The sequence below is a fragment of the Pseudorca crassidens genome, chromosome 17, assembly GCF_039906515.1.
Source record: "Pseudorca crassidens isolate mPseCra1 chromosome 17, mPseCra1.hap1, whole genome shotgun sequence".
Lineage (NCBI taxonomy): Eukaryota > Metazoa > Chordata > Mammalia > Artiodactyla > Delphinidae > Pseudorca > Pseudorca crassidens.
The window spans coordinates 47,314,881-47,336,164 of NC_090312.1; the positions used below are offsets into that span (position 1 = coordinate 47,314,881).

At 36.8% G+C, this 21,284-nt stretch overlaps 1 long non-coding RNA gene across 1 annotated transcript in view; it reads left to right on the forward strand.

Moving 5' to 3' along the window:
- The first annotated feature begins 13,779 nt into the window (after window positions 1–13,779).
- LOC137210188 (uncharacterized) overlaps window positions 13,780–21,284 on the forward strand; it is a 104,000-nt gene continuing 96,495 nt past the window's right edge. The window contains exon 1 of the long non-coding RNA XR_010936324.1: window positions 13,780–14,192. This is a non-coding gene — a long non-coding RNA (uncharacterized lncRNA). The remainder of the gene's footprint in view (window positions 14,193–21,284) is intronic.

The window sequence follows — 21,284 nt, forward strand, 5'->3', positions numbered from 1 at the left end:
CCTTCTAGAGAAGTTCCTTTAACATTTGTTGTAAAGCTGTTTGGTGGTGCTGAATTTTCTTAGCTTTTGCTTGTCTGTAAAGGTGTTAGTTTCTCTGTTGAATCTGAATGAGATCCTTGCTGGGTAGAGTAACTTTGATTGTAGGTTTTTCCCTTTCATCACTTTAAATATATCTTTCCACTCCTTTCTAGCTTGCAGTGTTTCTTCTGAAAGATCAGCTGTTAACCTTATGGGGATTCTCTTGTATGTTATTTGTAGGTTTTCCCTTGCTGCTTTTAATATTTTTCTTTGTGTTTAATTTTTGATAGTTTGATTAATATGTGTCTTGGCATGTTTGTCCTTGGATTTATCCTTTATGGGACTCTCTCTGCTTCCTGGATTTGATTGACTATTTCCTTTCCATATTAGGGAAGTTTTCTACTCTAATCTCTTCAAATATTTTCTCGGTACCTTTCTTTTTCTCTTCTTTTTCTGGGACCCCTGTAATTCAAGTGTTCATGCATTTAATGTTGTCCCAGAGGTCTCTGAGACTGTCTTCAACTCTTTTCATTCTTTTTTCTTTATTCTGCTCTGCAGTAGTTATTTCCACTATTTTACCTTCCAGGTCACATATCCTTTCTTCTGCCCCAGTTATTCTGCTCTTGATTCCTTCTACAGAATTTTAAATTTCATTTATTTTGTTGTTCATCATGTTTGTTTGCTCTTTAGTTCTTCTAGGTCCTTTTTAAATGTTTCTTGTATTTTCTCCATTCTATTTCCAAGATTTTAAATATGTCTTTACTATCATTATGGTCATCTTTACTATCATTGTTCTGAATTCTTTTTCAGGTAGACTGCCTATTTCCTCTTCATTGTTTGGTCTGGTGGGTTTTTACCTTGCTCCTTCATCTGCTGTGTGTTTCTCTGTCTTCTCATTTTGCTTAACTTACTGTGTTTGGAGTCTCCTTTTTGTAGGCAGCAGTTTTGTAGTTCCCATTGTTTTTGGTGTCTTCTCCCAGTGGATAAGGTTGGTTCAGTGGGTTGTGTAGGCTTCTTGGTGGAGGGGAGTGGTGCCTGTGTTCTAGTGGATGAGGCTGTATCTTGTGTTTCTGGTGGGCAGGACGACCTACAGTGGTGTATTTTGGGTGTCTGTGACCTTATTATTATTTTAGGCAGACTCTCTTCTAATCGGTGTGGTTGTTTTCCTGTCTTGCTAGTTGTTTGGCATAGGGTGTCCAGCACTGTAGTTTGCTGGTCATTGAGTGGAGCTGGGTCCTAGCATTGAGATGGAGATCTCTGGGAGAGCTTTCACCATTTGATATTACGTGGAGCTGGGAGGTCCTGAACCAGTGTCCTGAACTTGGCTCTCTGAACTCAGAGACACAGGCCTCACACCTGGCTGGAGCACGAAGACCCTGTCAGCCACAGAGCTCTGAACTCCAGATCTCCACACTCTGGAGGACCCCCTTTGGATCTAAAGTGTTTTTAAAATACTTATTTATGTATTATTTATTTTTGGCTGTGTGGGGTCTTAGTTGTGGCATGTGGGATCTTTCCTTGTGGCACATGGACTCTTCATTCTAGTGTGCAGGATTCTCTCTAGTTATGGTGTGGGGGCTTCTCATTGTGGTGGCTTCTCTTGTTGCAGAACACTGGCTCTAGGCCTGCAGGCTTCAGTAGTTGTGGCTTGCAGGCTCTAGAGCGCAGGCTCAGTAGTCGTGTCGCATGGGTTTTGTTGATCTGCAGGACATGGGATCTTCCCGGACCAGGGTTTGAACCCGTGTCCCCTGCATTGGCAGGCCGATTCTTAACCAATGTGCCACCAGGGAAGTCCCCTTTTACATGCTTTTTATTCCCCAGTGTAGTGTAAATGTGGGTTGGTTCAGAGAGTTAAGGTCTTTTTGTATCAAATCCAGTTGTCTGCAGAAAGCTAGCTCATCATAGCCATATATCACAGTTCTCTTCCTCCTCTCAAAACTGACAGGGAATTCTTTGAAAGAAAGAGGGTAAAGCAAATCATGCTGTGTCCTAATGAAGGCCACATGTTCACAGATTGTATTAAAAATCAGGCTGATCTTGGCATTAAGAAGGAAGTTCATTTAAGGTAGTAATTCCTTACCAGAAAAAGAAGTTCTTTACTTGGAATCAAACAATCTTCAAGTGATTTAAAGAACTTGAAGATGCAGTGTTGTACTTTCTGCAGAGAATGTTTTAAGAAAAACTAATTTGATCTCAAAATGTAGACAGAGAAACACCATCTGGAAAAAAATTGGACTGGAAAAATTTTAAGATTATATTTCTCTTGTATTTTTGGAAAAATCAACCTAATAATTGGGTTACTAAGGCAGAGCTTAATGGCTAGGTAAGGTAGGTCAAAAACAAGACAATCCAAATGAAAACTTAGAAATGTGGTTGGTAATGGGAGCATGAAGTGCTAGGTGGGAGGGAAAGGGGGAGAGAGGGAGAAGGCTCACAGTACTCCTTTCCCAAAGCCTCAGAATGAGTTTTCTTCATTCCTCATAATTTGGAGGAGGTCTCTACCTCTAGGACAAGGACTGGGTTTACACCAAGAAAATGTAGGCATTTCCAAATAACTCAAATATGCTACACCCAGGCTCAGAGATTGCAGAGTTAATATTCTCTTCAAGACTTCTCTGTCGGATGAACCTTTAATGAGACATGGGATAATTTGGGAGTGAGATAAATGAAACCACATCTTTGAAGGCTGCTGTCCCTTACATATTATGTTAATTTGGCAAAAAGCAGTTGTAAGCAAGGATGTAGAGTATATGACTGGCATGATTCTAAGGAGTCAGTGCATGAGACTAAGGAACGGTCACATAATAACTAACACTTACAGAATACTTGTCAGGAACTTCTAAGAGCATTATATTTATGTATTAATCCATTTAAACCTCATAACAACACCAAGGAAAGCTTTTTCATTATAAAATGTATTTTATTTCTAACCACATTATACTAAATTATTTTTGCATATCAGTCATTGGACATAAATGAAACAGTGGAAGGCCTAATACATCTAGGAAATGGAGGAGAGGGCAAAAAAATAGTTTTAAAAGGGCGGTAGATGACTGCTTAATGGGAATGGGAGGATGTGATCTGAACTTCTCAGAAAGGTACTAGGCTGCTCATTTACATTCTGAGAGCAGGTGGCTTTTTGGCCTTGGACAAGTGATTGGTGAGTGATTACTTTTTTACCCTCTACATTTAGTGCCTTCTTAAGACAGCTGCTTCTCCCAGGTTATTCCTCTATTTTAGAATGTTACCGGCTATTGGCTTAAAGGTTAGATAAGGAGTATCAACATAAGCAAAAATGTTGACTTTTTCTTTTACTTAAAAACAGATCAGGAGATTAGAAAATGTTATTACATGGGGAGGAAATAAGAGCAAAAACTTAAAGCCTGACTGCTGTTCCAGAGTGCTTTACATAGATTAACATATTTAATGCCTAATATAGCCCTATGAAAATCCTTGAGTACAGCACAGGGAGGTTAAATCACTTACCCAAGATCACACAATTCAGAAGTCATGATTCTAACCTCCAAAATCTGGATCCCCAATCCACACTCTCAACTACTATTTTCAGAGAACATCCATTCTACTTCCACCTGGTTGTGTACGGTTGGACAAGTCACTGCATTTCTCAATTTCTCTATTCTCCTTTCTTTAATTTACCTACCTCAGAAAGTCTTTGAGAGTGAGAAATGACATAGCATATATCAATGTATAAATAACATTACAGGGTATTGTTTTAAGCATAAAGCTCTAGCCGTTGTGAGATGTGTCTGTAAGATGAGTTATATTGGTACTTCCTTCCAGTACTGATGGAAATTCTAGTGCTGACCCTCTTTGCATCCTGCTTCAGAGCATATGGTTCAGAACGAGACTGGGGAGGTGAGCACTGGGCTGGACATCCCTTATTGCTTGGGTCTACTGAAGGTGGAATGGAAAGAAAGGTGACTGATGGTGCTGCAAGAGTCACAAGGCCAGTTGGTTTATGCCTTGTACTTTTGGTTTAGTACTGTTCCCTGCTCTCCTTCTCCCAGTTCTTTTAAAATCAGTGGCTGCTACTACATCTGCCCTGGCACCACTGACTGCTGGGGACCCTGCCTTCATGCTGCTCTACTCAGCCACAAGTTAGGCCTAAACGTTGGGGAGAGAGTACTCAGTTGTGAGGTTGAGGGACGTGTGGAGTAGGGCTAGAGGCAGGATAGATTTAGCTTTTCCTGCTCTTGATAATGGTTAACTGACCAGTAAAAAGTTAATCACAACAGTAAGTATATGAATCATAGAAAAATCACTTAAAAATTGTTTAACAATTAGCATAACACTAAAAATAAACAAAAATTACAGAATACGTTTAAACCAGAATATTAGGCTAAACAAAAAAGAGGGAAAAATTATCTTTACTTCTTTCTAGTCCTATGTCTTTTCAGTTATTGCAGCACTTCTGAGAGAGGAAATTAATTGTAATAAAATAATAATCAAACTTCCTGCCTGCCAAAGAAAAGATAAAACCTTGAAGGCTTACATTTTTCATTTCTCTTAGAATTTAAAACTTTTGCTATGATGAAATTATCTAAATTTTAGGTAGCATGGTGAATGAAAGCCTATATTTATGTAATTCTTATTAAGGCCTAGAATTGATTCTTAAACATCTAAGAAAAAGCATAAACCCAATATTTTAATTTAAACAATTATTCTTTAATTTATTTTAATTGTTATACTAATTGTTAAATTGTAAATGATTGTTCTATTATTCACACGCTTAGTGGTATGACTTTACTTTTGACATTCACTATGATTTTTGTTCTTATGGACTATTTCAGATACATTGGACAATTGAGACTACTTTGGATTGTATAATTAGGATATTTGCAACAGTCAAAATGTGAGGAAGATGTACTGTTTCTATTTTGGAAAATTCTTTTAGAATTGGTCTATTCTTTTCTTTCTTTTTTAACCTTTAAATTTTATACTGTTATACTTTATTTATTTTTTAACATCTTTATTGAAGTATAATTGCTTTACAATGCTGTGTTAGTTTCTGCTTTATAACAAAGTGAATCAGCTATACATATACATATATCCCCATATCTCCTCCCCCTTGTGTCCCACTCCCATCCTCCCTATCCCACCCCTCTAGGTGGTCACAAAGTACCAAGCTGATCTCCCTGTGCTATGAAGCTTCTTCCCACTAGCTATCTATTTTACATTTGGTAGTGTATATATGTCCATGCCATTCTCTCACTTCTTCCCAGCTTAACTTTCCCACTCCCTGTTTCCTCAAGTCCACTCTCTACATCTGCATCCTTATTCCTGTCCTGCCCCTAGGTTCTTCAGAACAATTTTTCTTTTTTTTTTTAGATCCATATATATGTGTTAGCATACAGTATTTGTTTTTCTCTTTCTGACTTACTTCACTCTGTATGGCAGACTCTAGATCCATCCACCTCACTATAAATAACTCAGTTTCATTTCTTTTTATGGCTGAGTAATATTCCATGTATATATGTGCCACATCTTCTTTATCCATTCATCTGTCGATGGACACTTAGGTTGCTTCCATGTCTTGGCTATTGTAAATAGACCTGCAATTAACTATGTGGTACATGCCTCTTTTTTTTCCTTTCTTGAATTTTTGATTTTTATTTTTTTATACCATGACTCTTTTTGAATTATCATTTTCACAGGGTATATACCCAGTAGTGGGATTGCTGGGTCATATGGTATTTCTATTCTTAGATTTTTAAGGAACCTCCATACTGTTCTCCATAGTGGCTGTATCAATTTACATCCCCACCAACAGTGCAAAAGGGTTCCATTTTCTCCACACCATCTCCAGCATTTATTGTTAGTAGAGTTTTTGATGATGGCCAATCTGACTGGTGTGAGGTGATACCTCACTGTACTTTTGTTTTGCATTTCTCTAATAATTCGTGATGTTGAGCACCTTTTTTTTTAATTTTATACAGCAGGTGCTTATAAGTCATCAATTTTATACACATCAGTGTATACATGTCAATCCCAATCACCCATTTCATCACATCACCACCCCCACACCCCCACGGGTTTCCCCCCTTGGTGTCCATATGTTTGTTCTCTACATCTGTGTCTCAATTTCTGCCCTACAAACTGGTTCATCTGTACCATTTTTCTGGGTTCCACATATATGTGTTAATATATGATATTTGTTTTTCTCTTTCTGACTTACCTCACTCTGTATGACAGTTTCTAGATCCATCCACATCTCAAGAAATGACTCAATTTCGTTCCTTTTTATGGCTGAGTAATATTCCATTGCATATATGTACCACAACCTCTTTATCTATTCGTCTGTTGATAGGTATTTAGGTTGCTTCCATTACCTGGCTATTGTAAATAGTGCTGCAATGAACATTAGGGTGCATGTGTCTTTTTGAATTGTGGTTTTCTCTGGGTATATGTCCAGTAGTGGGATTGCTGAATCATATAGTAATTCTATTTTTAGTTTTTTAAGGAACCTCCATACCGTTCTCCATAATGGCTGTATCAATTTACATTCCCACCAACAGTGCAAGGGGGTTCCCTTTTCTCCACACCCACTCCAGCATTTGTTGCTTGTAGATTTTCTGATGAAGCCCGTTCTAAGTGGTGTGAGCTGTTACCTCATTGTAGTTTTGATTTGCATTTCTCTAATAATTAGTGATGTTGAGCAGCTTTTCATGTGCTTCTTGGTCATCTGCGTGTCTTCTTTGAAGAAATGTCTATTTAGGTCTTCTGCCCATATTTGGATTAGTTTGTTTATTTAATACTGAGCTGCATGAGCTGTTTACATATTTTGGAGATTAATCCTTTGTTGATTCGTTTGCAAATATTTTCTCCCATTCTGATGGTTGTCTTTTCATCTTGTTTATGGTGTCCTTTGCTGTGCAAAAGCTTTTAAGTTTCATTAAGTCTCATTTGTTTATTCTTGTTTTTTTTCCATTACTCTAGGAGGTGGATCAAAAAAGGTCTTGCTGTGATTTATGTCAAAGAATGTTCTTCCTATGTTTTCCTCTAAGAGTTTTATATTGTCCGGTCTTACATTTAGCTCTCTAATCCATTTTGGGTTTATTTTTTGTGTATGGTGTTAAGGAGTGTTCTAATTTCATTCTTTTACATGTAGCTGTCCAGTTTTCCAGCACCACTTATTGAAGAGACTGTCTTTTCTCCATTGTATATCCTTGCCTCCTTTGTCATAGATTAGTTGACCATAGGTGCGTGGGTTTACCTCTGGGCTTTCTATCTTGTTCCATTGATCTATGTTTCTATTTTTGTGCCAGTACCATATGGTCTTGATTACTGTTGCTTTGTAGTATAGTCTGAAGTCAGGGAGTCTGATTCCTCCAGCTCCACTTTTTTCCCTCAAGACTGCTTTGGCTATTCAGGGTCTTTTGTGTCTCCATACAAATTTTAAGATTTTTTGTTGTAGTTCCATAAAAAATACCATTGGTAATTTGACAGGGATTGCATTGAATCTGTAGATTGCTTTGGGTAGGACAGTCACTTTCACAATATTGATTCTTCCAATCCAAGAATATGGTATATCTCTCCATCTGTTGCTATCATCTGTAATTCCTTTCATCAGTGTCTTATAGGTTTCTGCATACAGGTCTTTTGTCTCCCTAGGTAGGTTTATTCCTAGGTATTTTATTCTTTTTGCTGTAATAGTTAATGGGAGTGTTTCTTTAACTTCTCTCTCATATTTTTCATCATTAGTGTATAGGAATGCAAGAGTTTTCTGTGCATTAATTTTGTATCCTGCAACTTTACCAAAATCATTGATTAGCTCTAGTAGTTTTCTGGTGGCATCTTTAGGATTCTCTATGTATAATATCATGTAATTTGAAAACAGTGACAGTTTTATTTCTTTTTTTCCAATTTGTATTCCGTTTATTTCTTTTCCTTCTCTTCTTGCCAAGGCTAGGACTTCCAAAACTATGTTGAATAACAGCGGTGAGAGTGCACATCTTTGTCTTGTTCCTGATCTTAGAGGAAATGCTTTCAGTTTTTCACCATTGGGAATGATGTTTGCTGTGGGTTTGTCATATATGGCCTTTATTATGTTGAAATAGGTTCCCTATATGCCCACTTTCTGGAGAGTTTTTATCATAAATGGGTGTTGAATTTTGTCAAAACCTTTTTCTGCATCTATTGAGATAATCATTTAATTTTTATTCTTCAGTTTGTTAATATGGTGTCTCACATTGATTGATTTGTGTATAATGAAGAATCCTTGCATCCCTGGGATAAATCTCACTTGATTGTGGTGTATGATCCTTTTATTGTGTTGTTTGGTTCTGTTTTCTAGTATTTTGTTGAGGTTTTTTCCATCTATATTCTTCAGTGATTTTGGTCTGTAATTTTTCTTTTATTTTGTAGTATCTTTGTCTAGTTTTGGTATCAGGGTGATGGTGGCCTCATAAAATGAGTTTGGGAGTGTTCCTTCCTCCACAATTTTTTGGAAGAGTTTGAGAAGGATGGGTGTTAGCTCTTCTCTAAATTTTTGGTAGAATTCACCTGTGAAGCCATCTGGTCCCAGACTTTTGTTTGTTGGAAGATTTTTAATCATATTTTCAGTTTCATTACTTGTGATTTGTCCATTCATATTTTCTATTTCTTCCTGGTTCAGTCTTGGAAGGTTATACCTTTCTAAGAATTTGTCCATTTCTTCCTGGTTATCCATTTTATTGGCATAGAGTTGCTTGTAGTAGTCTCTTAGGCTGCTTTGTATTTCTGTGGTGTCTGTTGTAACTTCTCCTTTTTCATTTCTAATTTTATTGATTTGAGTCCTCTCCCTCTTTTTCTTGATGGGTCTGGCTAATGGTTTATCAATTTTGTTTATCTTCTTAAAGAACCAGCTTCTAGTTTTATTGATCTTTGCTATTGTTTTCTTTATTTCTATTTCATTTATTTCTGCTCTGATCTTTATGATTTCTTTCCTTCTGCTAACTTTGGGTTTTGTTTGTTCTTCTATCTATAGTTCCTTTAGATTTAATGTTAGTTTATTTATTTGAGATTTTTCTTGTTTCTTGAAGTAGGCTTGTATAGCTATAAACTTTCCTCTTAGAACTGCTTTTGCTGCATCTCATAGGTTTTGGATCATCATGTTTTCATTGTCATGTGTCTCTAGGTATTTTTTCATTTCCTCTGATTTCTTCAGTGATCTCTTGGTTATTTAGTAACGTAGGGTTTAGCCTCCATGTGTTTGTGATTTTTACGTATTTTCCCCTGCAATTCATTTCTAATCTCATAGCACTGTGGTGAGAAAAGATGCTTGATATGATTTCAATTTTCTTAAATTTACTGAAGCTTGATTTGTGACCCAACATGTGATCTATCCTCGATAGATCTATCCTCGAGAATGTTCCATGTGCACTTGAGAGGAAAGTGTAATCTGCTGTTTTTGGATGGAGTGTGCTATAAATATCAGTTAAATCTATGTGGTCTGTTGTGTCATTTTAAGCTTCTGTTTCCTTATTTATTTTAATTTTGGATGACCTGTCCATTGGTTTTAGTGAGGTGTTAAAGTCCCTCACTATTATTGTGTTACTGTTGATTTCCTGTTTTACAGCTGTTAGCTGTATTGAAGTGCTCCTATGTTGAGTGCCTATATATTTATAATTGTTATATCTTCTTCTTGGATTAATCCCTTGAGCATTATATAGTGTCCTTCCTTGTCTCTTGTAACATTCTTTATTTTAAAGTCTGTTTTATCTGATATGACTATTGCTACTCCAGCTTTCTTTTGATTTCCATTTGCATGGAGTATTTTTTCCATCCCCTCACTTTCTGTCTGTATGTGTCCCTAAGTCTGAAGTGGATATCTTGTAGACAGCATATATAGGGGTCTTGTTTTTTGTATCCATTCAGCAAGCCTGTGTCTTTTGGTTGGAGCATTGAATCCATTCACGTTTAATGTAATTATTGATATGTATGTTCTTATGACCATTTTTCTTGATTGTTTTGGGTTTGTTTTTGTGTATCCTTTTCTTCTCTTGCGTTTCCCACTTAGAGAAATTCCTTTAGCATTTGTTGTACAGCTGGTTTGGTTGTCCTGAATTCTCTTAGCTTTTGCTTGTCTGTAAACTTTTTGATTTCGCTGTCAAATCTGGATGAGATCCTTGTGGGTAGAGTAATCTTGGTTGTAGGTTCTTCTCTTTCATCACTTTAAGTATATCATGCCACTCCCTTCTGGCTTGTAGAGTTTCTGCTGAGAAATCAGCTGTTAACCTTAGGGGAGTTCCCTTGTTTGTTATTTGTCATTTTTCCCTTGCTGCTTTCAAGAATTTTTCTTTGTGTTTAATTTTTGCCAGTTTGATCACTATGTGTCTCGACCTGTTTCTCCTTAGGTTTATACTGTATGGGATTTGCCATGCTTCCTGAATTTGGGTGGCTATTTCCTTTCCCATGTTAGGGAAGTTTTTGACTATAATCTCTTCAAATATTTTCTCTGGTCCTTTCTCTCTCTCTTTTCCTTCTGGGACCCCTATAATGAGAATGTTGTTGCATTTAATGTTATCTCAGATGTCTCTTAGGCTGTCTTCTTTCCTTTTCGTTCTTTTTTCTTTATTTTGTTTTGCAGCAGTGAATTCCACCATTCTGTCTTCCAGGTCACTTATCCATTCTTCTGCCTCAGTTATTCTGCTATTGATTCCTTCTTGTGTAGTTTTCATTTCAGTTATTGTATTGTTCATCTCTGTTTGTTTGTTCTTTAATTCTTCTAGGTCTTTGTTAAACATTTCTTGCATCTTCTTGATCTTTGCCTCCATTCTTTTTCAGAGGTACTGGATCATCTTCACTATCATTATTCTGAATTCTTTTCCTGGAATGTTGTCTATCTCCACTTCTTTTAGTTGTTTTTCTGGGCTTTTATCTTGTTCCTTCATCTGCTACATAGTCCTCTGCTTTTTCATCTTGTCTCCTTTTCTGTGAATGTGGTTTTTGTTTCACAGGCTGCAGGATTGTAGTTTTTCTTGCTTCTGCATTTACCCTCTCAATGTTGAGCATCTTTTCATGTGCTTCTTGGCCATCTGTATGTCTTTTTTGCTGAAATGTCTATTTAGGTCTTCCACCCCTTTTTTAATTGGGTTGTTTATTTTTTGGATATTGAGCTCCATGAGCTGTTTGCATATTTTGGTTGCTTCATTTGCAAATATTTTCTCCCATTCTGAGGGCTGTCTCCTCATCTTGTTTATGGTTTTCTTTGCTGTGCAAAAGCTTTTAAGTTTAATTAGGTCCCATTTGTTTATTTTTGCTTTTGTTTTCCTTATTCTAGGAGTTGGGTCAAAAAAGATCTTACTGTGGTCTATGTCAAAGAGTGTTTTTCGTATGCTTTCCTCTAAGAGTTTTATCGTGTCTATTCTTGCATTTAGCTCTTTAATCCATTTTTAGTTTATTTCTGTGTATGGTGTTAGGTAGTGTTCTAATTTCATTCTTTTCCATGTAGCTGTCTAGTTTTCCCAGTACCACTTATTGAAGAGACTGTCTTTTCTCCATTGTGTATTCTTGCCTCCTTTGTCATAACTTAGATGACCATATGTGAATGGGTTATTTCTCGACTTTCTATCCTGTACCATTGATCTATGTTTCTGTTTTTGTGCCAGTACCCTACTGTCTTTATTACTGTAGCTTTTTAATATAGTTTGAAGTCAGGGAGCCTGATTCCTCCAGCTCCATTTTTCTTTCTCAAAATTACTTTGGCTATTCTGGGTCTTTTGTGTTTCTATACAAACTGTTAAATTTTTTGTTCTAATTCTGTGAACAATGTTGTTGGTAATTTGATAGTGACTGCACTGAATCTGTAGATTGCTTTGGGCTTTATAGTCGTTTCCACAATATTGATTCTTCCAATCCAAGAACATGGTATATTTTTCCATCTGTTTATGTCATCTTTGATTTCTTTCATCAGTGTTTTATAGTTTTCTGAGTACAGGTATTTGCCTCCTTAGGTAGGTTTATTCCTAGGTATTTTATTCTTTTTGTTGCAGTGGTTAATGGGATTGTTTCCTTAAGTTCTCCTTTTGATCTTTTGTCATTAATGTATAGGAATGCAAGAGATTTCTGTGCATTAATTTTGTATCCTGGAACCTTACCAAATTCATTGATTGGTTCTAGTAGTTTTCTAGTGGCCTCCTTCAGATTTTCTATGTATAGTATTATGTCATTTGTAAAGCATGACAGTTTTACTTCTTTTCCAATTTGTATTCCTTTTATTTCTTTTTCTTCTCTGATTGCTATGGCTAGGACTTCCAAAACTATGTTTTAATAAGAGTGATGAGGGTGGATATCCTTGTCTTGTTCCTGACCTTAGTGGAAATGCTTTCAGTTTTTCACCATTGTGAATGATGTTAGATGTGGGTTTGTAATATATGACCTTTATTATGTTGAAGTATATGATCTTTATTATGTTGAGGTATGTTCCCTCCATGTCCACTTTCTGGAGTACTTATCTAGACTCTAGATACCTCACAGATAATTACTAGCTTGCTTCCTGAATGGCCTGGAGCCTGGTCATGGGCAATTTGTGCTGACTTAAAGTGATTTGATGGATTCTGACACTTAAGAGTTTCATCCCCTTGGGTTAAAGCATCTTGAGCAGCCTTCCATTGAAGTGTAAATGTGCTTGGAAAGGATGGATTATCAGATCCTTTGCTATGGTGCAATGATGAGCCTTAAAACATAATAGCGTGGTGCTCTACCACTTGTCAAGGTTTGTGTACTTAAAACTGGTTCAATTTTACTGTACATAAAATATACTTCAATAATTCTAATAAAAAATCAAGCAAACAAAATATTGCATCTTTCAGTTTTTAGGGTTGGAAGAAGAATTTTTAATTGAGAGGCAATTGGACTGAGTGGTTTCCAGAGAACTCCATTTCCTTAAACTTCACCTTCTCCTTGAGATTTTCTCAAGTCAGCTTCTATCTATGCAAACTTCTTTAGGGATGTGCTTCTCTTACTTCTTAAAATGCTTATCTCCTTTTGACTGAAACATTTTCATCTAAAAAGTTGGAAATGATTACAAATTAACAAATCTTTTGAAATGTATTATGTTTCTTCCTTACCTACTTTTCTTTACAAGTTTCCCTTATGAGATGTAACCATTTTAATTTTTTTATAGAAATCTAATTAGCATTTGCATAATTACTTTCTTTTTTTTTACAATCTATTTATTTATTTTGGCTGTTTTTTGTCTTCTTTGCAGCACACAGGCTTTCTCTAGTTGCGGCTAGCATGGGCTACTCTTCATCGCTGTGCACAGGCTTCTCATTGCAGTGACTTCCCTTGTTGTGGAGCACAGGCTCTAGGCATGCGGGCTTTAGTAGTTGCAGCATGCAGGCCCAGTAGTTGCAGCACGAGGCCCCAGAGAGCATGGGATTCAGTAGTTGCAGCACACGGACTCAGTAGTTGTGGTTTGTGGGCTCCAGAGTGTAGACTCAGTAGTTGTGGTGCACAGGCTTAGTTGCTCCATGGCCTGTGGGATCTTCCTAGACCAGGAATCGAACCTGTGTCCCCCTCATTGGCAGGCAGATTCTTAACTACCACGCCACCAGGGAAGTCCCGAGATGTAACCATTTTTAACAATTCAGTTTTTATCCTAGTACATCTGTACTTATGAATATTCAGATATACATATCTCTTTTTTTAGCCAAATTGTGTCATGACTAACATACTACACTGCAATCTGCTTTTTAAATTCAGTGTCATATCATGGATATCCTTCTACTGCTTATACATCTACTTCATTATTTTAAAAGTCTGAATTTTATTCTGTTAAAAAATGTAGCACAATTTGTTTAACTAGTCCCCAACTGATTTACTTTAAATTCGTTCTAATTCTTTATAGTTTAAAAATGTTATTAAGAATATTCTTGGGCTTCCCTGGTGGCACGGTGGTTGAGAGTCCGCCTGCCGATGCAGGGGACACGGATTTGTGCCTCAGTCCGGGAAGATCACACATGCCGCGGAGCGGCTGGTTCAGTGAGCCATGGCCGCTGAACCTGCGCGTCCGGAGCCTGTGCTCCGCAACGGGAGAGGCCACAACAGTGAGAGGCCCGTGTACCACACACACACACACACAAAGAATATTCTTGAACATGCATCCTTGCCTATTTATGAAAATATTTCTGTTGGAGAGATACTAAGACATGGACCTGCTGAATCAAAGGGTATGTGTATTTCTTTTACAGGTACTATCTTATACTCCTAAAAAATAGTACACAGAAGCCTCGTTTTATCCATTGTGATGTTTTGAATTTTTGCCTGTTTGATAAAGTTGTATTATACTTTTATTTGCATTTCCCCACTTATTAATGAGGTTAAGTATTTTGTGTTTATTGGCCATTTGTATTTATGTTCCTAGACTTGCCTGCTAAAGGAAACCAGAACATTTTACCCCCAAATACGTCAGTTTTGCATATTGATTATTTTAAATTAAAGATGCTTAAGACACAGCAGATGCAAAAAGGACGTTCTGACCCTCCTTTTTCTTCCTGAAAGCAGGAGATAAAACTCCCATGTGAAAAGTAACCTCTCTGTACTAGGAGGAAGGAAGGCATCGTTTTCACCAGAGACGAGGAATTTGGGGTCAAGAAATCTGTTCAAACAAGTTTTGTTAAACTAACCCACCTTATCTTCCTACTTACTTCTTCACCATTTACTACCCCAGCCAAACTCCTTTATCTTGTCAATTCTTCACAAATTTATTGTTTCTTTGTCTAAAAGGTATAAGTGCTTCCTCTTCTGGTCACTTCTTCATTCTCTTGTGAAGGCTCCCATGTATGTGTAAAAATGTAACAGAATTTGTATGATTTTCTTGGGTTAATCTGTCTTATGTCAGTTTAATTCTTAGACCCAGATGGAAACCCTAAGAGGATAGTGGAGAAATTTTTTCCTCCCCTGCAGTGATTATATCTATGACTATTATTTCCATTGCCTATAGGAGTCATTTGTTTAGAAGGGAAATAAATCATTTGTCTTACAGGCTGCAAATATTTTCTTTAGGTATTGAATCTGTAAACTCAGAGATTTGAATTTTGCTTTGGTATAGAGAAGATTTAATATTTTATTTCAAACTGAAAATATAATGGTTAAAATCATGGACCTCAAAGTTCTTCTACTGACCACCAGTGATTTCACACTAAATACATGGCCTGAGGCTCAGTTTCCTCCTCTGTTAACTAGAGGTAATATCTACTGCATGAAATTTCTGGTTGATGCGGCATATTTACTTGGCCTGGTTCTGCAGTTGCATAATAAGTGAAATTATTTTGTTGTGTATTTTTATTATTATGTTCTCCAGAACCTTCAGATCCTGCTTCATCTTGATTTGAATTCAACTGTTACTGTTCTGAAAAGTAAAGAGACACAGTTTTAGAAAAATTATGATATATTAGTTGTGAGGGGAATGAAGTGCTCCTTTACTATAAATATCTTTTAAAAGGCAGAATAGTTTCATGTTAAAACATTTAATATTTAAATATTACCTTAATAATATTATATTTTTTAATTGCTACTACAGCAATAAGAAGTAAATTATAAACAACAAATATTTTGTACCTATTTTACACAAGGTAAAAGTTTTTTTTAAGTTACCATTGTTTGTGTTAAGGTGGCTTGGGTTTTGTTTTGTTTAGTTTCCCCAATTTGGGCAGGCATGGCCTGGCTCTATTATGCCTGCTGTGCTCAGTCTATTTTTTTTTAATTAATTAATTTTATTTTGGGCTGTGTTGGGTCTTCGTTGCTTTGCGTGGGCTTTCTCTAATTGCTGCGAGCAGGGGCTACTCTTCATTGCAGTGCACAGGATTCACATCATGGAGGCTTCTCTTTGTTGTCGAGCATGTGCTCTAGGCACGTGGGTGTCAGTAGTTGTGGCACGTGGGCTCAGTAGTTGTGGCTTGTGGGCTCTAGAGCGCAGGTTCAGTGGTTGTGGCGCATGGGCTTAGTTGCTCTGTCGTATGTGGGATCTTCCCGTACTGGGGCTCGAACCCATGTCCCCTGAATTGGCAGGCAGATTCTTAACCACTGCACCACCAGGGAAGTCCTGGGTTTTGTTTTTGTTGTTTACCTTTCAGTATATTGAATCTTACATTTTCTTTTTTAAAATTACTTATAAATTTTCTAAAAGTATATACTACTTGTGTTATTGATTTCATATTATTTGATATTTTATTTTATTCAATGAAAATCATAACCGTATATTGAATAAAATAGTTTTTACTCTTAGATTTTCCTTGTTATCAGATGTTGCAGGCATTTTAGTGATTTTTAAACCATGTAAATTGGAAAATATTTGTCAGAATGTTTAATATGTCTAGTCCTTTCCAAAATCTTTAGCTGACCACAAAGTGTAATTCTTTCAGAAACTCAGAATATAACATTCAGTTTGAAAGCACCATTACAAATTAATTAGTTGAGCTGCCTTTTTAGTTCCAAGTGTTTTTCTGTCTCCTTGGTGATATGGAAATAGCAAGGGATGTTGTCACTAAAAGTATCAGCTATGAATGCATGAACTATACAGACTTATCCCAAATAAATCTTGCCTTTAACTTTCTCATGACATTGTCATCTGCTCAGTTCTAATAGCTCCTCTGTTAATATTATCACCATTCCTGTTTATACCCCTAAACTATCTTTTATAAAAACAGCAACCAGGTATTTCAGATAATCATGATTTCAAATCTGTTCTTTTATCTCCATAAGTACATTAATCTCCTTTTGTGGTTTGGAAATTTCAAATCCAAAAGTCATTGAAAGGGAAAGAAAGAAGTATGAGGTTTGCTCCAAAATCAAGATAGCTAATTACCTATCCTGGCTTTGGGGACAGTTTCCAGAACATTAGCAACACCCATATCCAAACATAGGCATATTCCAAAGTTTAAGTAAAATTTTCTTCCGTTCACACTCTGTATTATTCACATTGATGTTGCTTCCTATAGTATCTGAATTAGCTAAACAATAGTATTTTTAACATACATTCAGTTAAGGAAAGTTATTGGAGTCAGTGTGGTATTAGAATATGGAGTCATACGGCAGTTTGTTTCGTCATCCCTGTTTAGGTGATATGGGGAAAGTTATTTACATTTTCCAAAGCTTGGATTTCCTGGTTGTGAAATTGATGAAATGATAATATTTACCAGAGGAAATAGCATGCTTTGGGGTGAATCACTATAATTTGCCTCAACGACAGCTTGATTAAATATCTTATCTTTATAAGCTTTATAATACATTGATATTCCTTTGTTATTTCACCTCTGATCTAGAAATACCACACAAGGTATAATCCATCCTGGCCTTCTGAATCTTCACAGGGTGCTGTATTACAAAAGAGAAACATGCCTTGTGTGTAAGATAAAAGTTTCCAAACTGGTTTTACCAAGAAAGTGCTTGAGGACACTCTGTGTGTGCTATTGTATTTTGAGATATTGTGATGTCAAAGACACTTCCAAATATGATGGTCAAGACATTGCCTTGACTCTAGAACCAGATGGAGAGAGGCTCTGCTTATTCCATAATTCAACATGTAGTGTTGCCTTTAAATGTATGAGATTATAACCCTTGATAATTAACATTTTATATTGAGTCTCAAGTGTGAGATTTGTGATAGCTTGTTTCATGGAAATAAAATTATATTATGCAATTTTCTTTCCAATAAATACTGTCATTATACAAACTTCCACACCAAATTTCTTTCCATTTTAACTCGTGTTTAACTTTTATGGGAATACAAGCTTTCCCCAAATGTTCCATTGTCAATAATAGAATGAAAAGAATAGCCATGAACAAGCTGCTGTTGAATAAACTATGTTTTGAGTCATAATGAGTGTCAAAAATCACGCTGTTGTCTCTCAGTTTATTAAATAAACCCTAAAGCCATACCTTACCCAAGTTAAATCATTCTCAGTAGAAAATATTTTATAAGAGGGAAAATAAAATACTTGGTTTTGCAAAATAGTTTAAAAATCTTATTTTAGCTGTCCACTGACATTGGCTTCAGGGTTCACATGAATCCCCTTCTATTTCAAAGGGTTTCATAACTCCCCCCCACCCCCCCCCAAAAAAAGGGTTAAGAAACTTGTCCCATCTGAATAGGGGTCCTGTCTGACTCTGGGAGTTGACTTACTGAGTCAGCAGAACTGAGGTCAGTTATCTGGAAACGACGCTGCCAGTGTTGGCAGCCTGAACCGAGAGGCCTGAACGAACTTCAGAGTCTGATTATACCAAAGACAAAGGATTGTTGGCATCATCAGTTCCCTGAACAAGCAACAAGTGGGCATTCCATTGCAGGGTGGAACTGGGTGACCTCATCATCCTTCCCCAACTGTGAGAAAGTTACTTTTAGCTCAGCTATTAGGAAACAAAGAAAGATTTATATTTTGTGAAAACTGTAGCCTGAGGTTTGTTTTTTTTTTCAGGACTTTTGTTGATTTGAGAAAAACTGAAAATGTTTCAAAGTATGCTTTGTTTGAAATATTAAATATTTCTATATATACAATAAATTCAAAAATTAGGTTTTTTTTAAATTAAACATTCATTGAGGTTCTTTGTCAAGTACCAGAGATATAAAAATGATTAAGACTTGCTGTCCTCAAGGAATATACAGTTTAGTGAACTGCATGACATATACATATTTTATGCATAAGATAAATTCAATCCCTCTGATCATTACAGGCCTACCTATAGAGAAGACCCGGGGTGCCACTGTCATCTTTTAAAGTCTCAGTTTCTTCATCTGTAAAATGAAGACAATACCAGTCCTACTTACTTTAAAAGTTATCGAGGGGATGAAATTGTTATATATCTGCAAGTGTTTAAAAAAACATCTTTTAATATTTCTCAACTTGTCATACCTGAATTTATATCATCTTGGGTGGTATGCTTGTTAAAAGGACAAATTCCTGGGTGCCACTCTAGACCTGCTATATTACAATGAGAGTGGAGTCCAGGGAATCTGTATTTTCATAATGGCCCTCAGGGGATTCTTATGCACATTGAGTTTGAGAAACAATGTTTTATTCAAATGTGTTATACAGTTATTATTAAAATATTGCATTGCACATGGCAGGGATTATCTTCAGAACTAAAGTTTGGAAACAGTAAGTAACCTGCCCAAGGTTATTTAGTATGTAGTAGAAACAGGGCCCCAATCCAATTATCTATAAATCTAGTTCTCTTTCCATAACATCAAGGTGTGTCTTACACGAAAGGATCTGTATGAATGAAAAATCTTATTGCTTTTCCTAGTGGGAGCCACAAAGTACATTTCAAAACTAGCCATGTTAATGATAGACAGTGGTAAGGGGCAGCATTTTTCTTCTGAGAGATTGGCATAGGGAAGATTCTGGGAAACAGTGAATTCCCTAAGGAGCAGTCCAAGAGACTAGCACTGGTGGATCTTAGCACTTGGGTACTACTTCCTTTTCTAGTCTCCCTCCAGAACAGGTCTCTCCAGGGCAACTGAACAAATATTTAGAAAATGGAGGAGTTCCACCTGACTTACTTTTCTGAGAGTTCAAATTCCATAGCTTAGGGCCATTACAGTTCTCAGACTATGTTCTTCAATACCCTCAAACTCACAAGGGTTCAGTGGAATATTTTGGTTTTTCAAGGGATCACAGTGACATCTGTGCAAATTTCTAGTTTGAGACAGTTCACAGTTTCAACATTAGAACATGCTACATTCCTTCCTGTTACATAATAACTTTATGGTTTTCAGCCATTGCTGTGATAAAAAGCAATGATCCCAAGAGAATCAATATGTAACTAGGGAAAAAGGGAGGTGATATCCAGTCTGGTTCCAAGGTTTGAGACGTTGTACGGTGCTCAACCAGCACACATGTACCATTAGTAAGTAATTGTGGTCCTTTCGGAGCAAAGTGATAATATTTTTTCTTTTAATTTATGTGTATCATTTTTCAAATGGCTACTACACTGATATCACATAAATATTTATCAAATTGTTTGGCCCTAACTACTTAATGAACCTAACCATTAGGTGTTTCCTTTGGCCTAGGGCACTGTGAAAAATTACTGAGACACTATGCGTGCCACGAAGCCATAAAGTTGGGGAATTTCTGTTTTGGGGTGGGGAGAGAAAAGAATTTGATTGAAACTTTAAATTCAGTTAAACACATTTATTCATAGACAACGCTTTCATTTCTTTAAGCATCAGAAGGTAGTGGTCAATAAGCTGATGGCCCAGATATTCTGGGCCCTCTTAGATGTGACAGAACTAATGGGGACAAGGGTACCCACTTGTGCACAGCTGTTTCTTCCTGGAAATAGGACAATCCTTTCTGACATTTCCTCTGCAGTCTACCCCAAACCTTTCCAATTTATTGGGCTTTATGACTTCCTGAGACTATGTCCCTCAAAGCATTGCCTGCTTTAAGCCTTATCTAATTGAAGGAAGGAGATGGAAAAGAAAAGCCGTCTTCCCTTCTCCCCACTCTTTGCTAACTTCTCACATATAGCTGTAAAGGGATCTAGTTTCAGTTTTGATATCGCTCAATATAGAGATTACTTAACAAATTATTATTAGTACATTTCTGCTTTTTCTGGGACTTTTAGTCAGTTCACAGAAATACCTTGCAGTATTTTTCAAGAAACAAAACCAGAAACCGGAAAAGAATTTGCTTCTTTTTGCTGGTATCTTCCACTGATTGGTGAGAGGTTATTATGGTTGGAAAATGTGTGGGGCTCAGGGCAGCTATGTAGACAATGGGCACTAAATTCTTGGCTTTTTTCTTCTGGCTTCTCATTTTGTAAAATGGGCATAATAATGTCTACCTCAGAGGGTTATTAAAAGGACTTAATATTTATGTAAAGTGGGTGATAGCACGGGGCTTGGAACATTTGAGATGTCCAATAATTGTAGTAATTTCCACAGATATCTCCCAAAGATTAGTTATTAAACTTCCAGAGCCTTGGCTTTCATGCTGAGCTCTGTGTTGCAGATATCTATATTTGTAATATCAGGAAGCAGACTCACATGATGTCTCAAGCTTTTTGAGAAAGACGATTCTGTCTCTGCCCTCTTCTCAAATGGTCTATTGTAGCCACAGCTGCTTGGCTTCTTCCCCGCCTGTCAGGAGTGGCTTGGCTAATGGAACATCATGTGCACATCACCCTGCTCTGTGGAAGGGGGCGGGGCAAATGCCTGCCCCCAAGAGTTCTCCCCGACAACACCCATCCTGTTGTGCATGCTTACATGAGAAGCTGTTTGCTCTCCATTACAAATAAATACTAAGTGCAAACTTTCT